Source organism: Cynocephalus volans, chromosome 13 (assembly GCF_027409185.1).
Source record: "Cynocephalus volans isolate mCynVol1 chromosome 13, mCynVol1.pri, whole genome shotgun sequence".
In the NCBI taxonomy this organism is placed as follows: domain Eukaryota; kingdom Metazoa; phylum Chordata; class Mammalia; order Dermoptera; family Cynocephalidae; genus Cynocephalus; species Cynocephalus volans.
In genome coordinates, this window is record NC_084472.1 from 21937084 (window position 1) to 21943414 (window position 6331).

At 47.6% G+C, this 6331-nt stretch overlaps 1 pseudogene; it reads left to right on the forward strand.

Moving 5' to 3' along the window:
• The first annotated feature begins 2898 nt into the window (after positions 1 to 2898).
• Positions 2899 to 4102, forward strand: LOC134361605 (septin-5-like; annotated as a pseudogene).
• The last annotated feature ends 2229 nt before the right edge of the window (positions 4103 to 6331 follow it).

The window sequence follows — 6331 nt, forward strand, 5'->3', positions numbered from 1 at the left end:
GTGAATAGTGCTGCAGTAAACATGGGAGTTCAAATATATTTTCAATATACTGATTTTCTTTCCTTTGGATAAATATCCAGTAGTGGCATTGCTGATCAAATGGTAATTGTATTTTTAGTTTTTTGAGGAAACTTCATGCTGTTGTCCATAATGGTGGTATTAATTTAAATTCCCATTAATAGTGTATAAGAGTTCCCCTTTCTCTGCATTCTTGCCAGCATTTGTTATTTTCTTTTTGAAAATAGCCATTGTCATTGGAGTGAGATGCTATCTCATTGTGGTTTTGATGTGCATTTCCCTAATGATTAGTGATGCTGAGCACTTTTTCATATACCTTTTGGCCATTTTGTATGTCGTCTTTTAAGAAATGTCTATTCAGCTCCTTTGCCAATTTTTAAATCAGATTATTTGTTTTTTGCTGTTCAGTTGTTTGAATTCCTTGAATATTCTGAATATTAATCCCTTGTTGGTTTGTATACCAAAGAGTCTTGGAAGATAGGGATAACGTGTCTCTCTCTGGAGCAAAAGTCAGATAGATTTATTACCCATTAAAAAGATGAACCTAAGCTAAGGGTTACTCTCTTGCAGTGCAACCCACTGTATGTGCAGGAATCATCTGGCTCTCTTTGCTTTGCCTAGAGGGCTTGGAGCTTGGGGAGCTGGTGCAGATGTGAATACTTTCACTACTGCTATTGCTGTGAAAAATAAAGTCCTTTCTCTCTGACCAAGGAGTCTTGTATCTTCTGTGAGTATCCACAACAGTATGATAAGCTAACTTACTAGCTTGCAAGTAGGATAAAATCTCACAACCTTCAAAATTCTTGAAACAATTATTGAACTTCATAGAGATATTAGTGCCCCTCTGAATAGCACATCCCCTACTGCTTTTGTAAATGGACTATCTTCCAGGCCCTCCAGTGAAATATAGTTGTTAGTTAGGCTTCCAGATCTTTCAGAGAGTATTTGCTCCAGCATGCCTACTTCTCTGAGTCTTTTGATCTTCTTCCACTTTCTTCCATAGCAGTTCTAGCATTTATACTTCATGTGGTCCATTGTCTTCTCCAAGCTTCTAAGAGGCATCTTAGCAGCATATTAGACCATCTCCCAGGGTCTTGGCCAGGTAGTCAATTCCAAATCCCAGGAGAGTGCTTCCATGTTAATAAGGTCTCCCTTATCCAACTTTATATTTGCTTTCCTAGTCCAGCATTCTCAGATACCAGTTCCAAATGAACTCTCTCAGTTCCTGCTGGCACATGTTGTTGGATCCTACCTCTCCTTTGTAACATGGTTCCTTTCCTCCCATCATAGGTCCAGCATTTTCCCAGCTGGATCATTTTGTAACTTTACCCTAGTCATTTTTCTGTTACCCAAGAGGAGAGGTGAGTGGAAATCCTGATGGGAACACTGTTGTCTTGCAAGGCAGAGGCCTTTGCATAATCATCAGTTAAAGAGAATGTTACCCTCTAACATGAAGAATTGGGTCACTTCGAGATTTTCAAATGCATCAGCTAAGATACTTCAGAGTCTCATTCTCTCCCAATTTGTGCCCTGATCTTGGCATAGTAGACCCACCTAGGTTGAGAATTAAAACTTCCCTGGGGTTTTTTCTACTCTTCTGTTTGAGTCCTGGGCCTGGGCTTTGGCTTTTTTTGTTTGTTTGTTTGTTTGTTTCCTCTCCAGCTCCCAAAAAGTCCTTCTTGATTTCATTCCTAGCCTTTAGTTGTTGATTAATCAATCTTCACCGTTCATTATCTTTTTCTAAATTTCCCCCACTAGTGGGTGCAATGTACATAACATTGCATTTCCTTTCACTGGTACACCATTTCAGTTCATGACTGATGAAAGATCTAACAATTTCCCTGCTGCCTTTTGCTGGGGCTAGCATGATCCAATTACCACCAGTGCGGGATTCTCCTTGCCAGCTGACCAGAGGGTGATCCAGCTCTTGAATCTTCTCTTAGCATCTGCTTTCTCAAACCACCCCACTCTTGACACCAACTACTGACTGTGTTCCCCAAAAGGCAGATTCTGAAATGGAAATTAGCATGATTAAAGCTTATTAAATGTTCTCACGATCAGCACATATAAAGGAAAAGGAGGAAGCAGGATTGGACAGAAGGAGAAGGTGGGAGCAATGAGGTCTCAACAAAAGCTTCATCTGGCCCACAGAGAACTCTGTAGATGGGATGGTTCTTCCTAGTCATCCCAAATTAGGGTGAGCAAGCTGAGCCTACATGCCCAGATCAAATAGTCATTGGAGTAGACTGTTTCCGGAAAGGTGCATGAACTTGGACCAGGCAGCTCCCTTCCCCCAGGGGTAATTCCTGGAGTGCTGACAGCTGAGAGCCATCGGCCAGGAGCATTCCCAGCTACCGGAGGAACAAGTCCATTCCTGAAGGAGGACCTGGGCAACACATCACAGCCTCCACTACACAGGTATAGAAAGACATACAGACTCACTAATAATCAGAAAAATACAACTTTAAACCATTAGCTACCTCTTATAGGCATCAGATTGTCAGAGATATAGGAAAAATAAATCTTCGTATACTATTGATAGGAATATAAATAAATACAGATATTCTGGAAATGATCTGGCGGTGCTTTAGAAAATTAAGTCAGCAAGGGAGGGGGCTTGCCTGAGGCTGCGATGGCGCCACAGCTCGGGGCGGGTCTGCACACGCAGGGGATGGCGCAGAAGAACCCCGAGATCCGCGGCCCCCCGGGTAGGCATCGGCTGCTCTCCAGGCCTCAATTCCCGTGTCCCCAAAACGGGGGCTGAGAACACAGCTTAAAAGCACTGCCGCACGTTAAGTCCCTAGCGAATGCCCGGTTCTCTCGGCCTGACCCTGTCTAGGATCCGAATTCGGCCGGCAGGGTGGCGGAGGTTGGCCAGTGATGGGCTCCCTGGCAGCACCCCAGCACGGCCTGGTGGAGCAGCCGCTGTCGCCGCAGACCCAGGCCCAGAGGCGGCTCGAGGAGATCGACAAGCAGTACGTGGGCTTGTCACACTGCCCAACCAGGGACACCGCAAGTCACTGACGGAGGGCTTCGACTTCACGCTCGTGTGGCCGGTGAGTCCGGCCTGGGGAAGTCCACGCTGGTGCACAGCCTCTCCCTGACCGATGCGGACAAGGACCGGAGGCTGCTCAGTGCCCAGGAACGCAGCGACCAGACGGTGGAGACCCTGGAGCTCACAGCGGACGTGAAGTAGAAGGGACAAGCTGGGCTCACCAGTGCGAACACTCCGGGGCTCGGGGATGCCGTCAACACTCTGAGTGCTGGAAGCCGGTCACCGGCTACGTGGACCAGCACTTTGAACGGCACTTCCACGACGACAGCGGCCTCGACCGCAGGCACATCCAGGACAGCCGAGTTCACCGCCGTCCGCCCTTCATCTCCCCTTCGGGCGCGGCTGCGGCGGGTGGACGTGGGTTTCGTGAATGCTGTGCACGAGATGGTGAACATTGTGCCCCCGTCGCCAAAGCAGATGTCTCATCTCCAGCGAGATTGGGAAGCGGAAGGAGCACATCCAGGAGGAGACTGACAAGTTCGGGGTCCACGTGTACCAGTTCCCCGAGTGTGACTCAGACCAGGATGAGGACTTCAAGCAGCAGGACAGCGACCTGAAGGAAAGCGCGCCCTTCACTGTCATCGGCAGCAACAAGGTGGGGGAGGCCAGGCAGAGGGTCGGGGGCTACTGTACCCCTGGGTATAGCAGAGGTGGAGAAACAGGTGCACTGTGACTTCCTGAAGCTGTGCCACACGCTCATCGGCACACACGCGCACGACCTCAAGGACCCGACGTGCGACGTGCACGGTGAGAGCTGCAGTGCGAACTGCACCCCGCGGATGAGCAGCAAACTGACCCAGGACAGCCGCGCGGGGAGCCCGTCTCCCATTCTGCCACTACCCACTGGATGCGGAGACTGAGGAGCTCATGGGGATGAAGGAGGAGTTGCTGAGGCGCGTGCAGGAGATGCTGCAGAAGACGAAGCAGCAAACGCGGGACCAGGGACCCCGCCCCAGACCCACGTCGCCACGGACGTACCTCCCCTTTCCGGGCTGGCCCTTCCCATCCCTGAACCCCAGACTGTCCTGAACCCAAACCCAGACCCAGAGTAGCCCTGAACAGACTGTTCCTGACCCAGAGATGTGGGACCACAGCCCCCAGCTAACCCTAATTTATTCTCAGCATCAATCCTTCCCAGGTTACTTGTATGTACTTCTGAGGGGACTGGACAATGCCCACCCCCAACTGGCACCCTCGGGCCTTGGGGAATCAGGAGCTAGGCTGGGCATGACTTCTGGGCCCTTACCTCCCCCCCCCACCCCCACGAAGGTCACAGCACCCAGACTCCAGGCCCTGCTCCAGTGGGCGGGTAGACCAAGGCAGAAGCTGGGAACGGATCCCCAGGGTCCCGGGCCTATTCCCCATTCCCCGCCCCCACAGGGCAGACTTGGGATTTCTCCTGTACCTGCTCCAGCCAGGCCACCCAGCATATGCTGAGACCCCACGTTGTCACGTGGTGGGCTGGGTCCTCTCTTACCGCCTCACCCACGCACTGGAAGCCCAGCGGGCAGGGTTGGGTGGCAGAAGCACTTGGGAATCCTCCAGAAATAAGGAGGCCAGAAGGCTGCCAGCGAGGAGGGCAGGACGCAAAGTCTGTGACAGCCCGAGCTTGACTGGCGGCTTCCACGGGCAGTGGGTAGTGGGACATCTCCTGGCAGTGCCTGTGACTGGACAGCCATTATCCGTCCATAGCTCGAGGTCCTTTCTCCCCAAAAGCACTGTTGTGCCGGGATCATAGCCCTCGGCCTCCCGGATCTTTCCACCCACATGATCCCTCCCCCAAACCCTACACTCGGTTTTGTTCAGTTGTGAGTGTCGTGTCTTGTTCACGTCTTGTCTCGTTGACAGGAAAACAATGTTGGTAAACAGAGCATAAAAAAAAAAAAGAAGAAGAAGAAGAAGAAAAAGAAAAACAAAGAAAGCAAAGAAGAAAATTAAGTAAACATACACCCACCCCATGATCCAGCAATCCCATAAAAAGCTCTCATATAGTTCTGTAGAGTTACATGAATAAGGATACACATGACAATGTCGCTTGTGGTACAGGTGTGAACGAGGTTTGTACATCATTACAGAAGTACATGAGCAAAATAAAATGGTTGCAACTATGGAATTTTATGAAGCATTTAGAAGCAATGAACTAGATATACATAGAGAAAACATGAAAAGATGTTTTAAAAAATAGCAGCAACAAAGGATTGAGCGAAGATATGTTAGAAGAGCAATGTCTATTGTACAGTACCATTTATGTAAATGAAAAACACAAACCACATAGTATATTTTACAATACGCATATTCACACATTTAAAGGCACATGTCAAACCTATTAGAGTGTGCAATGAAAAGGGTAGGGGAATGGGAACAGAGAAAAGAAATAAAGGTGAAAGTTAAATGAAACTGAGAAGGGTCTTGCATGGACCAATGATTACATCAACCATTTGCACCTAAGGTCCAGAATAACAACAATAGTAAATGTATTAAAGAATTTGATGCAAATTTTCTTTTGCATAAATTTGAAATTAAAAATTCAATTGGAAGGATGTCAAATTGGCTAGGAGAGTGGTCCTAGAAAAATCCTCTCCAGTTGGAAAGATACCTTACAAGGCTCTACACTAAGAATGATGCAGCCTATTACCTACTTAAAGACTCATGATTGTCCTCGGTTTCTAGAACACAGTAGTTATTCTGTAAATGCTGAGTGAATGAATAAAGTGAATACATATATAAGTGAATGAATGGCATGAACAAGTATGCAGTAGAATGAATAATTAAATGAAATGAAGATGTGATGGTGACAAAAGGTGCAAGAATAAACCTCACTCTGGAAGAAAAACTAACCAACCAATCTTGGTACAGAAAATACATTCAATCTTCTTTAAAAAGAACACAGAAGAGAAAAAATAGAAAGCTTTTGTTTGTTTGTTTGTCGTGTTTTTTGTGTTTTGGGTTTTTTTGTTGATTTTGTTATTTTGATTTCTTGGGGGGGTTGGGGGGGCTTTGCACAGTACTTTTATTGGTTATGAATATTCATGAGGTACAACACTGATTGTCACCACTTGTGCCCAAGATGTGATGGCCAGATCCATACTGGCAGCATGCCTATTACCACAAATTGTGATTATACCCCAAGTCCCCCACCCAATTACCCTTGACCTCCCTCCCCATCCCCCTTTCAACAACTCTGCTTTGTATCTCTAGGTCTGCTCTCTCCCTCTGGAAATCCAACACACCACTGCCGTCTTTCTTTCCTTCCTTCTT